The following is a 24,045-nucleotide window of genomic DNA, read 5'->3' as shown; positions in this document are numbered from 1 at the left end:
AGGAGCATTATGCTTGCCAGGCACTCTCAAAGAGTAGGAAATCATATTAGCTCCATATCTGGTGTCTCTGTTTTTTTTTTGTTTCTTTGATTGTTTGTTGTTTGTTTGTTTCATAACAGATAAACAGGCTGCAACACATGACGTCTCGATGGATGTAGCACTCCTTCTTCTGTACAGTATCTTTCATAGCATCACTTCACTGCTTTGTAGTGCACTATAGGGGAAATTCACAGTCAAGATATAGAAGACTTATGCACTTACATAGCAAATTGGTGGACAGTTCAGACACAGCCATGCTTTATTTTCCAAGACAATATGAGATATAATCTGTTTCAAAGCACAATAATACAAATCCCCTCATTGAGGAGAAAGCAGGGTTTTGTTTTGTTTTGTTGTATCTTAACATTTGCCTTAAAGAAACCAAAAAAAAACCTCAACTCTGATTGCTTATGCACTGCAGGAGAAGTGCATTTCATCAAAAACTTAAGTGCACTATATGAGTGGCCCTTGTACTTGAGACAACATTCTGCTCACTGCCAAGCTCCTTCTTTAATGCTTCATGGAAATGAGACCCTTATTTCATCTCGAAGCATGGACGACTATCAATATTGATAATGTTTCTCGTATGATATAACCTTCCTCACTTCTGCCTGCCTGATGTTTCATCCTGCCACTTTCAGAGAGAAAGTTTCAGTGAGTCATGGTTTATTAACTGTTTTTTTTTTTTTTTTTGGGATTCTGGCCTGAGGCAAACATCATTGCGAGAATCCAAAGTTAGCTGTATAGGCAACCTGCCTTACCCTGCTCCTTTCCTTTCTATAGCTTCATCTTGTTACTACAGGTAGAATTTTATATTTGACCTGCAGCTACAGAATGAGCAGCATGTCTGTTCAGTGATTACAGTGGCGGGCCAATAATAGAGTTTTTTAGAGGTTTGATTGCTGTAAAAGCAATAACTTCTGTCAAGTTGTCCTTGAGCAAGACACTGGTGCTCATTCACAACGTGCTGCTGTGGTCAGATAAGCAAGTCAGCTACAAGCAAGAAATGTAAAGTACAAAAGGCCTTAGAACAGTTGGGCTTGCTGACCACCTTATCCTTTTTTTCACCTCAGCAGCACAGCCGCAGCCAATTTACAAGGTGTTTTCATAGTTTCCATCATTTGCATTAGCTAGCGGGATCCCAAGAATTTAGATGACCTTGAAGCACCTACCTTGGAGCCCCAGATGGTCAGCGTCTTAGTGCATATGCTTCTAAAATACCATATGATAATAAAAATATAATTGATAATGGGGCCGTGAGAGCATCTGGAGTTACATTTTTGATAGCCCTAGTTTGAGCTCGGCTTGTGTAATGCAAATCCTTCTGTTCCTGTCATAGGTCTTGACAGGAAAGATTACTACATTGACAAAAAAAAAATGAGCCATATGTAACTAAATCTGAGTAACAGAGTAATCATAACATAGGATGAAGATATCAAGTTTACCAAGCTGTCTTTTATGCAGCTGTAGATGTGCTGAAGTATGAGAGAAATTCTGACATTGAGGCATTCAGTGTCTTCAAAAGCACACGTGATAAAGCACATATCATAGCTCACTTTATTCTCAGTGTGATGCAAGAACCCTGAAAAACAAAACATACAAATGCATGTCCCTTGCCTTGAGGACTCTGTACTCGTCTGGCAGATGATCTTTCCAACATTGTTCTCTTTGAGATTGCTGGCTGTCATTGGAAGGCCGCTCAGATTATTTTTTAGGGCTATGATCTGCTCAGAGCAGGCAGACAGCCCACACACAGAAGTCATTTAGCTAGGGGTGTGTGCACAAAAGAGTTTCTGTGCATAAACACAGGCCCAGATTTTGTCCCTAGGTAGAAGTTCAGAAGCTATTCCAGCAGGGCTTCCTGTGCTGTTTTAACCCCTTTCAAGGCAATCAGATGAGTTGGTGGTACGGTTGAGTAACGGAGATTCTGTAACCAGATTTCAGGTCTGTAGGTGACAATTTGGAATTTCAGATTGTTACAATTACCTCGTCGCCATGCAATTTTAGGCAATTCTTACCTACAGCAGCAACAGCACGGAGTTATAGCTGCGCCGGCGAGGGAGGAAAATAGCTGACATTTATCAAAACACCACACTGTACGAAAAATGTGACCAATAATTTGTTTTTTTCTCTAAAACCATGGCAAAAAAAAACCCAAAATAGTGAATGAATACCACCGGCAGACATGACTGAGAAAAAATATTATTTTAAATGGCTTGAGAGAGATCTTGGCGGTGGAGCTGTAGGCAAAGGGTAAAAAGTTTGCAATAATTATCAAACATCACATGCTAAAACATATATTTTCCTTTTAAATCTGTCCAAGGTTATTGATGGATTACACTCGTTATAATTACACTCGTTGCAACATAATGTGTTGTATTTACATGCTGTTGCCATGCTTTGTCATTTGCTTAGATTACTACAGGTTATATGTTTGTGTGGTAATCTAGCCACACATACAGTAATGTCCAGATTTGAAACACCTTGAGACACTGAAACTGAGAAACACCTGCAGATTTGATGCATGTAGAAAGTGTAAATTTTTATTTCTATTTGAAATGGATGAGATTTTCAATGCAAGTATTTATATGAAAATGCCCAAGTTTGTGGCCAAACTCCTAAAAATAGTTACACACAGCTTTTTAAGGTGGCAGCAGGTAGATTGTTCTGGGTCCTTGTGGATTTAAGCTGTCAGAGTGCCTTCTGTCTCCTCAGGCTAATTCAAAAATATTAAGACCAGGGCTCTTTAGAGTCCAAACCATCTGCTGAAGTACTTGTTTTTCTTCTTGTCACTGAAGATACTTTTCGTGTTTACACCAGTTTTGGTGCTACGAATGTAAAAAGCAAAACTTAAGGTTCAGTCTGTCAAAGGAACTGAAACTTTGTTATGAGCGTTGTTAATGAACCAGCGTGTTAGACACACCCTATAATACATTTTTGGCATAGGAGCAGGCAACCTTACACTGTAAAGCCCCCCCCCCAAAAAAGAACAAAAACCCACAAAACTAAACAAAACAGCAATAATTCGATAATTTTATGCACATTATGATACCTGTAGGACAGCAATGGGGCCAAAATCTGTGTGGGACATTTACATTCAAAGTGTGTTATGACCCTGAGAATGATGGACTTGTATTCTTAGCTGGCTGCACCAAATGAACTGTGTTTATTTTTGATAAGAGCTGTCGGGGAGTTTAGTGCCCAAAGTGAGAACTCTAGAGAAAATTCTCATCATCACAGAACGGCCAAGTTTTCAATAAGCAGGAATTATGCATGACCAGATGTCTCGATATGAGCCGCCTCTATGGGGTTTTCTTGTTTTGTTTGGGTTTTTTTTTTTTTTGAGGACAGTCTATTTTATCATTTGAATAAAGAAGAATCCATTCTGTTCTGGCTGCCATTGTTTCCTTTATCAATTAAAAATACTTGAAAAGGGGGAGGGGAAAAGGATTAACTAAATTTCTTCTCGTTCCAAAAGCCCTTTTGTGGAATCACTCACTCCCTCTAAATCAGTTTTCAAAATCCTTCTTCTTTGTTTGTCTTGTTGATCATCTCATCAGATGTTGTTTTCTTTTTAATGATCATATGATGTAAATTATGTCTGTGTTTTTATTGGGGAACAGTGCCTTCTTTGTTGAACACTGCATGTTACTCACATGTCCTGGAATCAGACAAACGTTGCCAGTAGGGTAACAAAAGGCAAGCACAGGCGCTGGAAAAGCGGCATGAATCATGGGAAAAATGTTTCCAGTGTTGAGCTGATTCATATGAGGACATGTTGGGAAAAGCCTGAGGTTTCCACTGCAACATCTGGAGCTGGCTTGGTCAGTTAGGAGCGAGGCAAAGCTGGAGGCTTTAATCAGACTGTCCCACTGATTTCGCGCACCGAATATAGACAAAACATCTGTGGTGGAAGAATGTCAATTAGCCAAGTTTTGAAGTATTCTCAGGGTTGCTTGTTGCTTTTTGCTTGAAACAGATGTACAGACTGGGTTGTTATCAGGAGCCATTATTAATCTCCCGGCAACCCTCCAACTTCCTGAAAAGGAAGTTTTGTATACAGTCAGCCAAACAAAATACATCAAATGCTGTACTGCAAATGAAAAAAGAGGGCAATATATTATATGTCGAACTGCACATTTCTCAAGTTTAATTGTTTTGTTCACACTGTTCCTTAGAGAAATGAGCTTGCTATTTTTAAGTGAATCAGTGGTAGTGTGCAGATGAATATGACTCACTGTTTTAAATATAGAGAAATCCACTTCAACTGTGGGGACTCCCTCCAGCCCAGCGGGTGTATGACTCACAAGCACAAGGCTGCAGTGGTTAATCATGAGACATCAGACTCCAGACTAATAGTTTTTGTGCTTCTAATTAGTAGTCCACTCCTAGTTGTTATTAGCCTTTGCTCCAGGATGGCAAGACGAGGTGCTGCAGTACGAGAACCTCCAGGGACAAACGGCATAGTTCTGCTTGGCGCATTTGGTGACTGACAGAGTTTAGAGTTTTTCCTGCAAACTCCTTAGATGTAACGTGGGAAATTCTCCAAAAATTTAACACAGATGTGTTTTTTTTCCACATGCATGATTTTCAGCGATGAAATCCCCCTTTTTATCCAAATAGCTAGTCTCCTGCTCTATCATTCCAAAAACACGGCAGCGGGGGGCTGCGGTTAGGACAGCCACTTTTCACAGCATGCAGACCAGCGCCAGCTCTCATCCTGTTGAACATCTTCATCAACACCACAGAGGGACCTGAGTAATTTGAAGCCAGGTGGCCTCATTACAAGCTGGGTTCATACAGAATCGAGGGGGGTGGGGATAGCACCAGCCCTGGGATCTGGCATTCTGGAAAAGCATGGCCTAGTTAAATATAGCTAGACAGTAGCGCCAAGCAAGAGCATGTTGCTTCACACTAGGCTGACGAAAGAGACAAGGGGTGGGAGGGAGGAAAAAGGGGATCCAGGGTGGGGATTTTGGCTGTGTGTGTGAGAGAAAGTGTTTATGTGTCTTTTCTTTATGCATTGTGGCTCACACAGATCCCAGTGTTGAGGGGCCAGGGCAAATGTCGTCATTGCATTGGTTACGAAGGCTTAAAATAACCAGAGGAAATAATGTGTCCCATGAAGTTTAGTTTGACTGACTGTCTGCAGTAGCATGAAGCAGAGAACAGCTACACAGAGGAGCTGAAACACACGTCACTGCTTTGCCAAGTTACACAAGCTCCTTGTGCAGTTATGAGTTGAATCTTTCACACAGTGATGGCAAAACAGATTCTCAAAACTTGCTGTAAAAAAGTATTTGCTCCCTTCCTGATTTCTTATTTATTTGCAAATTTGTCACACTTACATGATTCAGGACATTCAGGAAAATTCAGTTTTTCATGAATCATGAATTAACTGTGATTAACCATATTCACTAGCCATGCCCGGGCCCAATGACTGACAGACCTGCAGCATCGAAAAATCGCTTAAATACAACCTGTCCGACAAAATGAAGCAGGCTAAAAGACTTCAAAAAGCAACACATCATGCCACGATCTAAAGAAACAACAAAGAAGCAAAGTCATCACATCTATCCAGCTGGAACCCATTTTTAAGGATTTGGGACTCCAGATTTAAGTCCTCTGGGACTCTCCACCATTTGACCTTAGAACTGAAGAAGCTTCTCAGATGAGAGGTGAAACGTCTTCAAGCAACTTAAAGATGTCAGACACTTTTCTTTCCAAGCTTCTTAGACTACGATGACCTGGATGACTGAGAATCTTCACAGACATACAGTGAGAATACATATAACATACAGGAGAAAACCAAAATTCCTCCAAGAGCGCATCAACAACTCAACCAGGAGGTCACAAAAGAACCCAGAACAACATCTAAAGAACTGCAGGCCTCACTTGTCTAAGTTATTTTTTTTTTATTTTATTTAACCTTTATTTAACCAGGAATGTCCCATTGAGATTAAAAACCTCTTTTTCAAGGGAGTCCTGGCCAAGAGGCAGCACATTTCCAAACAAATACATACAAACAAACAAGATTAAAAATTACACAAAACAATTACACATTATTGAGGCAGTCTGTAGGCCTTTGAGTTTAGTTTTAAAAACATTTAAAGACAACAATTCAGTCAGTTTCCAGTCTTTCTGTAACAGGTTCCATGAAAAAGGCGCAGAGTGGACAAAGGCTTTCTTACCCAACTCTGTGCGGACAAGGGGAACAGACAGCAGCAGCTGATCATTTGAACGCAAGGAGTAAGAACCACTATTTGTCCTTGTGACCAAAGTACAAATATAAGGAGGCAACAATCCAAGAATAGCTTTGTAAATAAAAGTGTACCAATGCCCCTGTCTTCTAATGGCCAAAGAAGGCCAATTTACTCTTAAGTACAAGTCACAATGATGGGTCAGATATCTACAATTGGTGATAAACCTCAAGGAAGCATGATACATCGTGTCCAACATTAGAAGACATGAAGAAGAAGCATTCATATACAGAATGTCACCATAATCTAACACAGATAAAAAGGTTGCAGTGACAAGACGTTTTTTTACTGCAAAAGAAAAACACTGTTTATTACGGAAAAAAAAACAAAGTTTCAGCCTCAGTTTCTTTACAAGTCTCTCTATATGTGGTTTAAAGGTAAAGGAGTCATCTATCCAGACACCAAGGTATTTATATTCATGAACTATCTCTATGACATTTCCTTCAAGGGTGGACACCACTGGAATAGGCTCTGGGACCTTCTTTGACTTAGAAAACAACATTAGCTTAGTCTTGTCAGCATTGAGAACTAATTTTAGCTGGATAAGTGAATGCTGGAAAGCAACAAAGGCTTTCTGTAAGGTTTCAATGGCCTGAGTAAGAGATGATCCATAGCAGTAAATAACTGTATCGTCAGCATAAAAATGCAAATTTGTGTCTGAGACATTTTGACCCAAGTCATTGATATATAAAAGAAACAAAAGGGGACCCAAAACTGAGCCCTGTGGCACCCCCTTGTGGACAGCAACAAATTTAGAACAAAGACCTTCAAGTTTAATGCACTGGGTTCTATTATTCAAATAATTTGAGAACCACGCTATTGCATGTTCTGACAATCCAAGGCTGAGCAGTCTGTTTTTTAGGACAGCATGATCAACAGTGTCAAAAGCTTTTGAGAGGTCAATAAAGAGTGACGCACAGTACAATTTCTTATCAAGTGCCATAATAATATCATTTATCACTTTCATAGTGGCAGTGTTAGTACTGTGTTTTTTCCTGAAGCCTGACTGAAATTTAGAGACAATATCATTAGAGTACAAAAACTCCTTCAACTGGTCACAAACTAGCGATTCCATGATTTTGGATAAAACACACAAATTTGATATTGGCCTATAATTAGTCAACACCGATGGATCACCTCCTTTCAATAAAGGCAAGACAAAAGCTGATTTCCAAACCGATGGAATTTCTTTGGTTTTAATTGACAAATTAAATAAAATTGAAAGTGGTTCTGCAAGATAATCCGCTGCCAGCTTCAAAAAATAAGGTTCCATCAAGTCTGGACCAGGAGGTTTTCTGTGATCCAAAGCCTTTAAAGCTTTATGCACTTCATAAACACTAAAAGGTACAAAGTTAAAACGGTCTCCAGAAAACATAGAGAATTCTGGGCAAGAATTTGTTAAAAAAGTTTCTGCAGAATCAAACAAGGAACCCACTGATAAAAAGTGTTCATTAAAGCAATTCAAAATTTCAGTTTTATCATTAATTGAGACTGAATCTTTTACAACAAATTTAGGAAAGGTTTGAGTCATTTTATTGACAGAAAGGGACTTGATTACTTTCCAAAATTTCTGTGGATCGTTGAGGTTCTCAGTGGTAACAGACAAAAAGTATTCGGATTTGGCCTTTTTAATAAGAGAAGTGCATTTATTTCTAAGCTGTTTGAAAGCAGACCAATCAGTGGAAGTATCTGTTTGCCTCGCCTTGTCCCATGCTCTATTACGCTTGTGTATGTTATCTGCGAGTGTCTGCGAAAACCAGGGATTTTCTCGACCTTTAATTCTAACTTTCCGTAAGGGGGCATGTTTATTAACAATTTCCATAAAGCTTTCCTTAAAATATGTCCAGGCTAACTCTACATCTGGTAATAATCCGATTTTTTCCCAATTAACTACTGACAAATCATGATGAAAAGCCTGTTCATTGAATTGTTTAAGATTCCTTTTACACACTATGTGCGGCTTACATTTTGGGATTTTAGCATTTCTACAAACAGCAACAACACAGTGATCACTTAGGTCATTACAGAAGACACCAAGCGAAGAGAATTTATAAGGTACATTTGTTAAAACCAAATCAATTAATGTGGACTTTTCAGGGCATTTAAGATTTGGCCTGGTAGGAAGATAGACTAGCTGGGTAAGATTAACTGAATCGCAAAATTCTTTAAATTCACCAGAAGTTGCATTTAGCCAGTCCCAATTCAAATCTCCAGCCATTAGTAGTTCAGTGTAATTTAATTTAGCCAAAAGGTGCTTTAGTGAAGATAATGCCTGTTTTGAAGCAGATGGGGGCCTGTAACACCCAACAATGGTTATCGAAAGAGTATTAGCAATATCTACATTCAAAGCCAAAAACTCCATTTGTTTACATATCGATTGGGACAGAACAATCGAGGCATTAAATCTTGATTTGACATAAATAGCTACACCGCCTCCTTTTTTTGGCCTATCAGTACGATATACATTGTACCCATATATATTAATGTCTTCATTAGTAATAGATTTAGTTAACCAAGTTTCAGAGATTATAACAACATCTGCATCTGTAGATTTAACCCAAATTTTGACCATGTCCATCTTCGGTAGTAGGCTGCGCACATTAAGATGAATATATTTAACACCAGACATTATTTTAAAATCAGAAGGAGTCTGGGAATATTGCAGTTCAGGGCCAGGATTTGGTTGCACATTTCCTGACAAAAATAAAAGCAAGACAATCAACAACCTCTGTTTCACCTTTGATTTGGGTTCAGAACTTTGATATGTTGAACCCGAGCTGAAGCCTCCATTAAATGGGCAAATGAAATAAGTATGCAAGACCAGAGTAGACTGAAGTTTAGGGAAGTCTCTGGGCAAAACAGGCATGAAACTAATGTCATGATCCAACTGAGTTGGTAACTGCTCTATTTTTTGCAACATTTTAGAGCATGTGCCTTTTTCAAAATTCTCTTGCAGATAAAGATCATTTTCAGAGATTCCCCTGCTATGTGTCCATATGCAATTGCTTAACCGAGGGTCCAAAAAGGCCAAGAGGAATATAAGAATAGCAAATACTGCCATCATCCACAATTTTAGTACTTAACAAAAGTAAACAGTACAGACCTGTGGGTGAAGCAAACCAGTTAGCTCCAGGAAAATGGCACAGGGCCAGACCTAAGCAAGTTAACTCCAAAAGGATAGCGCTTGGCCAGGCCTGAGCCGGTTAACTCCTGGAGGACAGTGCAGGGCCAGATCTTGGCCAGTTTGCTCCTGTGGAAAGATGCTGGACCGGGCCTAAGCCAATTAGCTCCTGAAGGACGGTGCAGGGTCAGGCCTAAGCCAGATAACTCATGGGAGATGGTACAAGGCCGGACCTAAGCCAGTTAGCTCCACAAGGATAATGCGAGGCCGGTCCTAAGCCTGTTAGCTCCACAAGGATGGCACAGGGCCAGACCTTAGCCAGTTAGCTCCTGGAAGATGATGTAGAGCCGGGTCTAGGCCAGTTAACTCCAGGAGGATGGTGCAGGGCCAGACCTTAGCCAGTTAGCTCCTGGAAGATGGTGTAGAGCCGGGTCTCGGCCAGTTAACTCCAGGAGAACGGTACAGGGCCAGGCTAGGCCTGTTAGCTCCAGGAAGATGCATCCATCAAATTCCAAGGCATCTACCAACCACGCATTTTCCAACAATCCATGCAATATTAACTGTCAGGTTAAGAGATACGTTAAAAAATAATTAAGAAATACGTTAAAAAATGCAAGAAAAAATATACGAAAAAATACGAAAAAATCTTTTAAGAACAACTAATTACAAACAACTAATTACAGACAGACACGTAACGAACAAAGAGCATGCTGCCATCTTGGATTTTTCAGGCGGCTGCCTGGTGTAGACTCCCCTGGGTACAGCCTGAAGTTAAGGTCAGAGTTCATGAATCAGCAACAAGACATAGCCTTGGCAAAAATGGCATCCATGCAAGAGTTGAGGCATCCACTGCTAACCAAAAAGAAAACAAAGGCTCATCTCACATTTGCCAAGAAACCTCTTGACGATGGGAAAATATTCTGTTATTAGCTGGGCTTGATCTGATGGCAACAATATTGGCTTTCCCATGTCTATAAAGCTCTTTAGAGGTTGCTTGTTCGTTGTATTTGTTTTGGAAGCATCTTCACTTAGTGGCTTAAAACCTTTGCAGCGTTTTCTACATGAACGCGACCAACACACTCATAAAACACATATCATTTCGACCCATTGCATTACATTACCCGATATCATCACTAAGCATGTATTCCCGTTTTAACACATTATTAACGTGTCATCAAAAGGGGAGGGAGACCAAGCTCAAAAACAAGAATAAGCTTTATTAAAAACAACTAGAAGAAGTAAATATATATTGCCCTTTAACTTCTCATTAGAAGAAAAGAAGATGAGAGAAACAAATCGGGACTCTGAGCAATTGACAGCAGCAGCCGGATGCATTGAAGTCAACAAATAATCAGCCAAACCAAAAATGCAGATGACAAGGAAGGATCACTGTGATCCAAGAACAACCTGTTTTTTGTGGCTAGTTACGCAGTCTGATGTACTATATTGAGTCCGACCAGGGCCATTGGATAGTCCCCCTGGGAATGTGAAGATACAGAAAAAGGGAAGCTGACCATGTGTGACCCCAGAGCATCCTGTCCTCTAACAGCCAAAAACACATTCCTAAGCTTCTCTTCAGAGCAACTCTTCATTGTACTTTACCACACAGGAGATACTTCAGATATCTGAAATGTTATTGAGTTTGGTTTAGATTTGGGTAGCTGGATTGTCACCACATGTTTACTCGTAGTAAATTGCTGGGTTTCTTTCTGCAACATTGTACAGTCTTTAAGCTACAATGCAAAGTAACCTGAGAAGTAGTGCTATATAAATATGACTGAAGAGAACTGAATTCCTATGTTCTCACAATTGCTGCTTTCTTTTTATGGTCTTCTGATGGGGAAGGTTAAGGTTTAAATTATGCAGGTAAAAGAATGTTTCCACTTGATTTCATAAAGCTAACCAATGATATATATATAACCCATTTTAAGTATGAAAATCTCCTAGAAATGTGGTCCAATCCTTGCTGAATACTCCCCAGAGGCTGTATAGAGAATTTGCAGTGAAAGAGAGAACATTTGCTACACATAAGGGAACCAATAACTGCTGGATAGCAATTAGCTCAAGGCCAGCCTAATGGGGGAAAACTGAACTTGTTTTTCTGTCTTCCTGCTTTTTAATGCACACAAATATATTTTTTTTTAAATTACCAAGCTTATAGTACTTCTTTGCCCTTTGCCCTCCAAGTAAACTCAAAAACTAATCTTGTAGATATATGGAAAGGCAAAATGGTCAAGTAAACAAACTGTGTTATATAAACAGATGGCCATTTAGTCGAAGCAGGCTGGAGGGAAGCTTTGGAGTGTAGTTTAAGACTGTAGCTCCTACTAACTTTGAAAAGGATTAGATCTTTTAAATGTTGAACTAACACTTTGGGTCAGTGGTTTCCATCTGTGGATGTCTATATATCTGTAATATACAACCAGTTACATCAGCTTTCTACATCAGTAGGTGAAAAAGCAATCATCATTTACTGAGTAATTAGAGTTCTGTCTCAAATGAGCTAAGTAGGTGAACGGGAGTTACAGTTCTAGTATGAGCCAAGTGAGACATCATGGATGGGGAAGCATGATTAGACACACACATACACACAAGCACTACCATACGTTAGCAGACAGTGAAGGAGAGTTTAAGAGTTTAAAACTGAAATATCTGATCCCTGGAAAGTGTAGGCCAAAATAAGAATATCCCCCCGTGATTCTGAAAAGCAGTATCACAGCCACAATAAACTTTCTCTAAACAAAATTTATGTTTTCCACTTTGCAGCCAGACATTATCAGCCCAGACAGTAAATCAGTTTGTCGACAGGGGACGATCTCCGAAAACTGACTGGACAAAAATGGAGCTTGATACAATCAATCACAGTTAGAAAAAAAAAAAGAAAACAAAAAAAAACTTTTTATCTTTCTGCAGGAGTAAAGATTTCCTTTCAGTAATTTGTCATATTGTCTGTTTTGGTGGAAGTCTCAACACTAACTTGCTCAGCAGCTGTTGCTGCAGCAAACTCATACTGTCATCCAACATGCAAGCTACTTGTGAGGAAAAATATTTTCCTGGCAGCTGAAAGTGGAATAAACTCAACCCACTGTCTTGCCAAAGGCAATGTGGATTTCTTTTGAGATGTAAAGGTACACAGTCAGTTGTGTGGAAAGCTATGGCTTCATGTTAAAGGATCTTTGTATTTTACATGGTAAATAGCAGAGATAGCAGCACTGGTGAGTGAAACATCTCATGATAGAAAAACTGAGGTAATAATTACTGAAATTGCACCTACTCAAGTATAGACTCAAATTGTAACTCATTGATTAGACGTACTAATGAACATCCTTATTAGCGGCTGCACACTATAACCAGAGGCCCACTTAAGGCTACCGCTGCTGCTTTGAGCCCATACCAAATTAGAGATTACGCTTGTTAAACACATGTTGCCATTGCTCTAACCTTTCCCTTCACCTCAAATGGGAAACCTCCAGTTTCTCAAAATTGACTAACTCTGCAAAAAAGCCTCTCCCAAGCAGCCAACTCTTCATACCAGGAGCACTCTGCTTCTGGAGAAGAGGCTGTTTTCAACATTACATCCATAGCTCAGTGCTGAAAGGTGAAATCCAGTCCAGATTTAAAAACAACATGATTCAGTACTGTCTCTTGAAGTTTGGAATACTGAATTACTGCCAGGGAATGTTCACTTATTACCTGACATCTGTCTTTGTGCATGTAGGTCAGCATTCCTGAGCCTCTCTATGTGCTGCGTGCACAAAACTTTGGAGCTAATGTAGCAAACCTTGCTTTACCTTTGCAGGACCTGCCATTAGAAATCAAATGCAAAAGAGCTGCATTAAAGCGTCAGCAAACTCTGAGTTTCTGCCGTGCACAGCACAGGCTGCGATGGGAAGAAATGTAATAGAGGTGAAAAAGAAATGCCAAAATCATAGATGACAGCCCTATTCTTGAAATGCTGTGAACAAGTAGGAAAGTTGGAGCTGAAAAATGAAGCCAACACTTAAGTTTCAAAAACGGCAGTGCCTCAAATGGTCCAAATGTAAGTCAGTTACTCCCATGTTAATATATCCAAATTTACAGTCTATAGCTACATCTTCACTAGCTTAATTGTGATTCCTATTTAAAAGTAAAATGGGAGGCCGAACCTTCAGCTCCCAGTTTGGATTCGGGAGACAGACAACCTCTCTCCCTCTAAGACTAGGCTTTCCTTTCCTTTGTTCCTTTCCTTTCAATTGGAAATAGACTTTAGGCCATGTTTGGGATATTAGTGTATTTATACTGCAATTATGTGAAGACTACTACAGATTACTTTTAGATCCTTTCCAAGAAGTCTCCACCAATGTTGGTGAATGCATTTCTCTTTTATTACCATTGTGTTGTGTAACCTTTTTTTAACAACCATCGAGCTACCCTCTGATCTTAATATAGGTACTCAGTGGTGGTGACCATAAGGCTAAATTTAAGGCTTTAGATTATAAATTCACAGATCAGTATTACATCCATTCTTTATGAACAGTTTATAATGCAGAATCATGGCTTTACAAAGGCTTGAAACCCACTCACACTTTCTGTTTTCAAGTTTCTGGCTTAGCGCACTGACGCACTGCCTTTTACTTCCAACGTCTTATGAAATTTTCTCTCTTTATACTGATGCCATTACTACTACTCACCTAATCTGGCCTGGAAAGAGCTGCAAATGGCTAAAGTCTCACATCATGGCCTTGATTTAATTTAAAGGCAGAAAACAGAGCCCAGAGGAGGTGCATAAGTCGGGTTCCCTCTCAGACCATTTGATTTACAACATGCTGAAAGGTTATTATGGATTTTTGGTCAAGATAAGTTATTTCAGACTCTAATGGCTGAAATTCGGTGAAATTCGTGGCTTATTTCCCGTGTGTTTCCCTTAATATAACTACTAGGTTTTTCCCTGTACTATGTTTATCAAGTGCAACATTGATTGCTGCAGTGTTAATGAGAAAATTGGTGGCGGTAGTGGAGTGTTAGCAAAAATGTGCTACTCTTTAGAGGAGCACCACTCTTCAGGGAAAGTTACGTAAGTGACATTTTAAACCCTTCGTGGGTAAAGCTCTAGAACAGATGCATAACTGCCCATATATTATTTGTTGTTTGTTGTTTTTTTCAGTTACCTCCATGTTGTGAGTTATGAAGAACATGCTGTCATATATTCCATTCGACCCCCTGACAATAAGTTCTTTTTTTCCAAAGTCATGTGGTTTAAGGGCTATGCTGTCAGTTATATTTAATGTAAGTATAGAGTGCATGATCCATTTACAGACAATGGGGTTTTTTTTTTCCTTGACCAGAAAAGACCTCCTCGGGCCTCTTTCAAATGCTAGTCATAAACTATTGATGGTGGTCCGCATTTGAACTTACTGCTGACTCCTGAATCACGTCACTCGGGAGTGAGGTCATTTGGAAACAAACTTAGTGGCCCCAAAATAGTCAGTCTGTGTGGGGGGGGAAATGGGGAGCTATACCACATGAGGCCACTGTATTGGATTTATGAATGAGGCTTTAACTATGAGCAGGTGTCCAGTGTTACTGATATAATAAACCTCTTTCCTGTGAGTCTTGAGTTACAACAAGTATATTGTCAAGGGAGGGAAAAAAGTGGTACTAAGCTTTGTTGAGTGAAAAAGAGATAAATAATGTTAAACCATAGAACCTCATGAGTATCGTCTCATATGGGCATGTGGTATGATTTTAGGGAATCAATGTGAAGACATGGAACACATGTTGTGTGAGGAGGATACTATAGTTTGGCATTTTAAGGCAAGTCCTGTACTGCTTTGCTCCATCCTTCCTCACTCGGATATGCTAGCTTTCTGCTTTTTAAAATGGGGAAATCAGGACCAAAAAATCACAAAATATATGCAATCAAATATATAAATTTGTGCAGCAATAACAAAAAGAATGGATGATATATATATCAAAACACCTGGGCAAAAAATGTTAAATGAGTGAATAGGCCAAATAACAATGAATAAAGGTCAATAACAAATGAACTATTGTGTCGTCACAGTGTTGCTTCACATCCACACCGCTGGCTTGGAAGCTCAGCAGTTAAGCATGTTTATGAAAAAACATCATTCTCCCGTTTTGTACTTTGCAGTTCAGTGTTCTGGATGCGTTTATTTCCATGGGTCTTATTCTGGTTGAATCGAGCACATCTGTACAGCATCTGAATGCCAGCTGGATGGTAGTGGATGCCTTTGGCGGGATTATCGAGAATCAGTGCACTATGGAGCGGCATTCATTAGCAGTCAGAAATGCACGCGCCGCTTCTCTTAGCCTGTGGAATTCAATTCTTCAACCTCATTTAAATTCTTATAAACAACTGTAAATATATTCATAACTAACTTCAGAACTCATTTACATTTGATCTATGGGAACAGCGCCATGCATTCTGAACAGCTTCTCAACAACGTATGTTGTGTTACATGCATGCCTCGAACCCATTATTGTATCTAGGGTGGTAACGTAGGAGACACTGATAAGTCTAGATTTGACAATAATGGAAAGAAGAAATGGGAGACCTGTGAGTCAACTGCGTTACAGCGTCAGCAGTATTCATTTTCATGTGTAATTCAGTCAGTCTGCATCTGTTCGGCACAGTTGGGAGGGAAGCTTGAGAGCTTTCAGAGTGTAGCATGTTATTAGGTGCTCAGAACACCAAAGTCTTAAAGACTTAACTTTAAGATTGGTATATTTTTGTCATAAATGGCTGGAGTGATTGATCTTGATGTTGGCAAGTTGTTTGTCAAGATAAAACTACCCTCTGTATGGCTGTGTGTGCGTATGCTCCGGCTGAACTGGAGCTTCCTGCTGAGGATGACTGTTGCCGTTAGTGCTGCCACATCAGATATCTGAAGCAGTTAAAAATAAAACACATTATTAAGATCTTATGAAGCTGCTGTCACACAGAGAGTGACGTTATTGGAAATAAGACCAACACCCTGACGCTACGCCAAGGCCTTCTGGTGAAACAGTGGCTCAGAAGCCTCCAGAACGTGCTCTTTCACCCCCCAAAAGACAGAATCCCCTCCTCCCATCGGGTACACTGCGTACTTTCTCTTTGAGTCTTTCTTTCCATTTGTCCTTTCCCTCGCTGCATTTAGTCAAGTGTCGGTTGGAACAGATTTTTGAGGACACAAAGGATCCTTTTACAGTAGCCATCTGAAAAATAACTTTCTGTGCCATTTGTTTGGTTTTCCCTTTTTTTTGGAGGAGGAGGAGGCAGTTTCCTCCACAGCCAGGGTTGGACAGCTCCTCCCTTTATTGCAACCGAGTTGCCCTGCAACTTATAAATGTTTAAAAAAAGAGCCTCCTTCTGCTCGCTCCAAAACCACCTCAAAGCTTGGCAGAGTTAAAGGGCGAATGCAGTAAAAACGTATCAAACACATTCCATGTCATCAGCCACAGAGAACCCCGTTGGCTGTGCAGGCGAAAGGTTGTTCATTTCTAAACAGTCTTTTCAAGCTCTCCAAAGTTCACCTTGCTTCTGCCCACCCGCAGCCCCACGCGAAGGCTGCACGGTCGTTTAGTGTCACTTCACCCTCAACTGCTAATTTGATAATTGCATAAATCCACCTGGATTTATAGGATGCATCTTCGCAACAGTTTGCTTTTGTGCGGCTGCTGCTGGATTCTCTGCATGGCAGGTGCGTCGAGGATGACGGGCAAATTTTTCAACATTTTAGCAACACTGCGCCTGATATTCACGTCATTAGGCATATTCGCACCAGGGAGCCACCACTGGTAACTGCAGCTTACAAGTATTGCTCAAGGGCACCTCATTGAATCTCTTTAGTGGATGGAAACGGCATTACTCAACCTAGAGTTCATTTGGAGATTCAAACTGACATCCCTGCAGTCATAAAACCTACTCTATAACCTTCATGTCATTAGCACATGCATATGCTTTTCACTTAATCAGGTGGTCCTTTCTCTGTGTCAAAAGCTGTGTATGTGCATGTGTGCGTGTGTGTGTGTGTGTGTGTGTGTGAGAGAGAGACTGATTTTGCTTGAGTGGATTGAACACATGTGTCTGTGGTTCATTGGAGGGACTCTGTGAGAAGAGGAAAATGGGGGTCCTCGTGTGTTTGTGTGTATGTGTTTTCTTCATGTGTGTGACTATCTGTAGCATGAGACAGACACATGACTCATTCATTTTAAACTTCTCGCTTTTATCGCTGCCAATATGAAGGTCCTGTTGTTTTATTTGTCTGGTGTGAATCCTCTGATATAGTTTAGAACTCACATTTCTATTAATATTCAGTTGGTGGAAGCCTGTACATTTATGTCCTGTTAATCAAATCATAGCATAAGAGTTTACCCACCCTTGTACTACTAGAAAAACAAACAAACATGGTTGCCATATACCAAGTACAGGGTGGTTACAAAAGGTTACAAAAAAGAACACATTACCTTTATGGGGCACTAAAAAAACTTATAAAAGTAATGGTAAAATCCAGCACCACACCCTGCAAGTGACTCAAAGAAAGGAAACAAAATGTCATGCAGCTTTTACAAAACTACTGACCCGACTGCACGTAACATGTCTAAAAGACAGAGCCCCACTTGTCTGAGAAGGAGCCACATACACAGCCAAGTATTTGCAGCAGTGACTTGTTAACCATTAATTATGCTGCCATTGCTGAGCACATGCACATTATTCAATTAACTTGAATCTAAACCATCTTAGCAGGTGGGCTTCCAGTTTTCTGCAAATCTTTGGCTCCCTATACTTAACAGTTTTTTCTGTTTAAAAAGAGCAGAAGCAGGAGAGCACTGCCTGCAGCAATCCTGTTTGAAAACGTGGGGACGTGTTGCTGTTGCCATAAATAACTACATTCACCAGCCACTTCATTATAGATATACATGTGCAACTACTTATTAACGCAAGTATCTAATCAGCCAATAATATGGCAGAAACTCTGTGCTTTTAGGCATGGTCAAGACTGCTGAAGTTCAAACTGAGCATCAGAACTGGGGAAAAAGGAGATGTAAGTGAATTTGAATGTGATGTGGTTGTTGTCTCAGAAACTGCTGATCTACTGAGATTTTCCCACAAAACCATCCCTAATGTTTATAGAGAATGGTCCAACAAAGCAGTTTTCTGGGTGAAAATACAGTGGTCCCTCGCTATTACGTGGTTCACCTTCCGCGGCCTCACTGTTTCACAGATGTTTTTTTGTTCAATTTTGCATGTTTTTTTGTTTTGTTTTTTAACAGCACATTGTGTTCTGCGTCCTGATTGGCTGTTGACCATTGTCAATCAATCTCATGCCGTGTCTCCTGTCCAGTACAGAATGCCTTGAGCTTGTCAAATTTACATAAATCTTCGATCCCTAGCAGTGTGTAGTGCTGTACTGTATGTATGTAAGTTTTCTCCCCAACAAACACAACTATGTTGACGAAACGTTTTGCGCCGTCAAAGGCACCTGCGGTAGCACCCAAAAGGCAGAGGAAGATGCTAACCGTCGCACAAAAAGTTGGACTTTTGGACATGCTAAAGGAAGGTAGAAGTTACAGTATTTTCTGGATTATAAAGCGCATTAAGCGAAACAAAACAGTCAGATAAGTCAAACTTTACTCAACTCTTTCTTCTTGCTCCCTCTCCTTCCATAGCATTGATTCAATAATGTTGAATTCTCTGGCAGCTGCTCTATTCCCATGTTCTGGACCTGAAAACAGGGTTTGATCTTTGGTTTCACTCTATAATACTGGACTTATTTTTCTACGAAGGTTTGAACTTTGAGAGTTTTTAAACAAGAGGGAAAAGTGTGAAAATGTTCATGCCTGTCTGAGAAAAGTATAAAGTGTGTAGTGAGGGGTTTTACAGCCGTAAAACATCAATATAATTGTAAAAAATAAAGTTGGCTACTTTGCGGATTTCACCTATCGCTGGTTATTTTTAGAACGTAACTCCTGCAATAAACGAGGGACCACTGTATATGGTTCAGGTCAAAAGAGCCTGCCCAGATGGCATTGAGCTTGTAGGAGGCAACATTTATAATCCATGTACGAACACTCGTTAACCACGCTATGCAGAAGAGCATCTCTGAATGAACAAAACATCGAACTTTGAAGCAGATGAGCTATAGCTGCAGAAGACCACACCAAGTGCCACTCCTATTAGTAGAAAACAGGAAACTGAGGCTACAGTTCACACTGACTCATCAAAATTGGAAACACAAGACTAGAATAATGTTGCCAAAGCTCAGATAACCTCAAACTGGTGTCTTGAACATGACATTGAGTTCTGTGTACTAACATGGCCTCCCAAGTCACCAGAGCCCAAATCCAATAGAGCACCTTTGGGATGTGGTTTAATAGGAGATTCGCAGCATGGATTTACCACCGGTCACTTTCTTAGCAGTACCTAACAAAGTGGCCAGTGAGTGGAGCAAGCATGTTAATTGATCTGGGGGTTTTTGTTTATTCTTTTGCCCTCGATCTGTCTAAAATTGTCTATTGGAGTCACCTAAACGCCAAACCATCAAACCATTCGCGAGATCAAACCAGCTGAGTGACTCTTCGTCTGTTTGTCTTAAGTCTGCATTAAGATTGGATGTGAGAACAAAGTGGCTTACAAATGCGTTCAAAGGGATTGAGTCACTGAAATCAAAGCAAAAATATTGCACACACCAAAAAGAGATAGAGATGATATCACCCACACGCATGATGGGAAAAAGCTGCTAATGAGCCTTTATGAATGTCTGACCCTAATAAGAGCATAATCGCATTGGGAGCTGTGAAATCATGTGCTCACCCATTAGTAAAAGGAACACACTTCTCACTCTCTCCGATTAGTCCAAGAAGCTCCCAAAAGGGCTGTTAGCATGCGCACTCGAGAATGTATTTAAATCTGTAGAAATTTTAATTACACTCAGATGGCTTTCAACTGGGTCTGCTTGTTTTGTTTGGGTGGCAAATTAACAGTTTTACATGGGATTTCCTTGAAAGTGCACATTAAGTACAAAAGAGTGTCACAGGTGATATAAAACTATTTTAATAATTTTAAAAAACAGATAAAAATATAAAGCAATTTGTTGGCCTTAGAGTAAATCTCAATATCACATCACAAGAACTCGTGTCTGTGTCAGGTTTTCAGTCTTTGTGAGACACTGCCGCTGCACATTTCTGTGTCTTCAAGCTGTGTTTGACAGATATGACTCACATATTTCATTTTACTTTAAAAAACAACAAAAAAAAAAGCGGGATAAAATTTCAGAAAACATCAAATTCCTCCATTCATCAGAGGTTAGATTTGTTGTGACAGATGTTTTTTTCATGATAAAGTAACTTTGTGATTTTATCACTTGTTTGTCTGATGTGTGAAACAGAAGCTTTGCGAGAGCTGCCACAGAAAACGGGTTGCCAGCTTGACAGATCATCCAGATCTGTGAAATACTCAAAAAGCTAATCCTCAGATTTATGATTATCATATCCACTGACATGGAATTTAATCTCCCTGTGAGGTATGAGATGTGTGCATCCTCAGCCCATGCGGTGCATCACTTCTCACATATATTGGCATTCTCGGAGTTTGTTTACTTAGCACCGGGAAGCACATCTGTAGATTGGTTAGAGTTTGGATTTTGTGCTGTAGGAGGCCTCCTGACTTATTATGCCTCCCTCTTTGTTTAACAGAAATGTCAGTTTGAGTTTCCCCGAGCCAAAAGCAGAATGAATAATATTAATCACCACAAACTCTTCCCCCTCCCAAATGATCCAGACCGACCACTGTGCATGTTAATATACTTTTTTGGAAAAAGTTCAAAAAGTTTCTTTTCATTATATTGTCGAAACTCAGGTAACAATTAATGAATCACAATGAACATCCCAAATACAGGTGTCCAACAGGGACTTCTGCAGGAGGTCAAAAGAAGAGTAAGGCTATGAGAAAAAGTCTATCTAAAGCCTTGTCAGTGCAAAAAAAGTTTTAAAAAGAGGCTTACTCTGTGCTTTCTGACAGTTTGAAAGTTTGGCTTGATTAGGACTGTAATCCTTTCATAGATATTTTCCTCTGTGTATCCCAGGAAGAGAGATTTAATGGCATATTGTGATACTGTGATGAGCTCAGAAACTCATATGTCAGCAGAGACGGATCAGAGTTAGTTAATATGAAATATGTGTATTGTTTGAGGGTAAATTAGGCCAATTGTAAGTGTGTATCCAAATACTAAATTGAAATAATGTGACAAAAATGCTTCTGCAGATGGATCAGCGTACTGGTTTTGGCAGACTGTTGCATCAGAAACCCTCCGTCACACAGTCCTCCAGCGGCTTGTGTCCTCTCCTGGTCTCAAACCAGGAATAATTCATACATTAATCGAATGTGTTAACCGCCACACTGGTTGTCTTGGTTGTTTGTCAAAATCAAAAAGATTCATCAACTGAGTGAAAACACCAAGAGTGTTTTCAACTAGAAAATGCTGTCTCCATGAAACATTGTGCAGTTAGCTTTTGAGCATATTTTGTCTTGTTTGGTGATGTTACAGTGTAAACTCACTCTAGCATTTACACTTAAAGGTAGAGTCAGTGTTTTGTTTATTTGTTTGTTTGTTTGTTTGTTTGTTTGTTATTGCACAGCAAAGAAACATATTTACTGTTCAACCTAATCGCCTTTTATGTACATGGCAAGAGATTGACCACATGCGTATTACACCAAAGGCAGAGGAGAGGAGCATGCATAGGCTTTTGTGTGTCGTGGAGGTAAATTTCAGTTTGTGTCTGCACCTTCAAGAAAGAGACAACATGAATGGCATCTTAATAAAATGCCATCCTCTTCCTCATCACCTGAACTAAAGGCAGGGCTGTAACACATTAATTATTCCAGATATTGTTACAATTACTTATTGTAGGCAGAATGGACATACGAGCCTCCCATCTCTGCAACCAACAGCTGCTAAACAATAAAAATAGCTGGTTATAAGCTAATATTAATCCTGCCTAATGTTAGGCTCAAGCATCATAAGAGTCACAGTTTCCTGCTAATGAATACTCTGATTATATTCTGACATTGTATGAGAGTTTATTCACTAAGTGTCAGAGTTCAGCTATGTTAGAGCCACTTCAAAGAAAGTTTCACTAACACTGGCTAACAGCAGCTAACAGTGGAAAAAACAGCTGCGCTAACTGACTGAAAAAGTCATGTTTGTCCTTTAGGGGCCACCATAGCTAGGATTATGTACTTGAATAGGGAGGGATTTAAAAAAAAAAACAGAATTCAGTTGACTGCAATCTACTGGCATCTAGTGGTGAGATATTACACCCTGCATCTTTAATTAAATGTTTCGATACATTTTTGGTCAGGCTAAACACAGTCCCAGAAACGCACGTGTTCAACACAGCACCATCTTAGAGCAACAAGATGTTTCCTTGTTTTTTAGTCTGTCTGTTGTGTTATTGTGGACTATGCTGAAAGCTTGTTCAAATACGAAAACCTGGTTCTACTACATATCTGAGACAACATGGTCTATTACCAACCAGTGATTATCTTTTATTCAAGTGACTTTGTTGTTGGATCCATGAATACCAGAGCTGGCACAGAATAAGCCCCGAATGCCATTTACAGCCAAGAAAGTGAGGCAAAAGAGCTGGCACTCTTGTTTTGCTTTTAAGACGGAAACATCAAGCACTTTACTGTGTTATGCACCCTCCCTGGTTAATAAGCTTGATGAATTGCCCATCCTTATCAACAGCTGACAGGATATTGCAGACTGCTCTGTACTGTGCTTCACCAAAACTTGGCTGAATGCAGGTGTCAGCACTATACCGCACAGAGGCTTCACACAAGAGGAAAGGTTGAGTTGTGTGTTTCTATGTAAACAAGACGCGGCGCACAGGCAACACCGATTTAACGGGCCTGCTCTTTGGTGTTGGAGACGCTCATTATTAAATGAAGCCCATTATACCTGCCAAGACTGTTTGCTCCTATTGTATTAGCCTAAAGTAGCAGTCACTGAGGCAGCCCAGCACCTATTATACACATCATTGAAATGGAAGACTCCTACCCAGAGCTGGAACGCCAGGAATTTAGAGGCATTAACTTGAAGAAGTCATTACCAATGTGCACACTAAGTATGATAAAGCACTGGATCAATGCTGTAGTACTACGGTAATGGTTTTTATGCTAGTTAATGGTTTTTATGCTGTATACTGGCCCCACCCCCTGGGCTGTGAGACTACAACATGGTCCTCCTCGGAGCTGTTCAGAAACTGGTTAAAACAATAACTAACATGATAAAAAACAAAGATATTTCCAAGCAGCGGGTAAACTAAAGGACCCTCTGGAGAGTGCTGCCTGTGTGTTAACTTCCTACATCAGTTTTTCTGAGTTTTCCATCCAACTCTGATGTGCGAGTTCAGTAAAACATTAAAACTATTTCAGAAAAAATTGCATATTGGCTTTAAGACTAAACACAGAACTGTATTTTAAGAAATCTGTTGGGGGGAAAAAAAGTTTGAACATAAACCCAAGCTCAGTGACAGCACAGGTGTATTATTTGACCATATAAGCAACGTTTTACTGGTTAGTGATGAAGCTTTAGTTTCCATCGTGACACATCATCCAGATCTGCTGAGTGCGTCTCAATG

The 24,045-nt window shown here is 39.9% G+C and overlaps 1 protein-coding gene and 1 long non-coding RNA gene across 2 annotated transcripts in view; one reads left to right on the top strand and one right to left on the bottom strand.

Annotated features, from left to right (window-relative positions):
- The window catches only part of cspg4 (chondroitin sulfate proteoglycan 4), a 77,413-nt gene that overhangs the window by 4,885 nt on the left and 48,483 nt on the right, over window positions 1-24,045 (top strand). The gene's annotated exons all lie outside the window — the stretch shown is intronic.
- LOC112847497 (uncharacterized) lies at window positions 3,369-4,807 on the bottom strand. Its single transcript, XR_003221064.1, has 2 exons — window positions 4,278-4,807; window positions 3,369-4,078 (listed from the first exon to the last, which is right to left on the bottom strand). It is a non-coding gene; the product is annotated as an uncharacterized LOC112847497 (long non-coding RNA).

The sequence above is a fragment of the Oreochromis niloticus genome, linkage group LG7 (assembly GCF_001858045.2).
Source record: "Oreochromis niloticus isolate F11D_XX linkage group LG7, O_niloticus_UMD_NMBU, whole genome shotgun sequence".
NCBI classification, from domain to species: Eukaryota; Metazoa; Chordata; class Actinopteri; order Cichliformes; family Cichlidae; genus Oreochromis; species Oreochromis niloticus.
This window is presented reverse-complemented; position numbering and strand designations above follow the sequence as displayed.